Below are 398 nucleotides of genomic sequence, written 5' to 3' on the forward strand. Positions count from 1 at the left end.
CTTCTTTATGTACCCACGAAATTTTTCATTTTTATTGCCCGTACCACTTTGCGATCACTGTCACTATTTATTTTTTGATAACTTGTATAACAGACTTATCTGTTACCTGTCAAACAATGTTTCATTTCTAATTCATTTATGTCCATTTCATGTCTTCGTTTTTACTAGAAAGTCTATTTCATTTTTGTGTTGAATATTTTCATGGTAAATGTTTTAGAGCAGTGGTTCTCAATCTGTGGTCCGCGAACCCCTTGGAGTCCGTAGCATTTTGAGTAGTAAGTCCGAGAAACGTTTTCGCATAGGGGAACGTTTGGTGTCTTTGTTCCGCTTTGTAATTTATAATATCTTAATAAAAAAAATCAGTGGTGTAATACAATAAGTACAATCCGTATATTATG

This window comes from Penaeus monodon, chromosome 30 (assembly GCF_015228065.2).
Source record: "Penaeus monodon isolate SGIC_2016 chromosome 30, NSTDA_Pmon_1, whole genome shotgun sequence".
In the NCBI taxonomy this organism is placed as follows: domain Eukaryota; kingdom Metazoa; phylum Arthropoda; class Malacostraca; order Decapoda; family Penaeidae; genus Penaeus; species Penaeus monodon.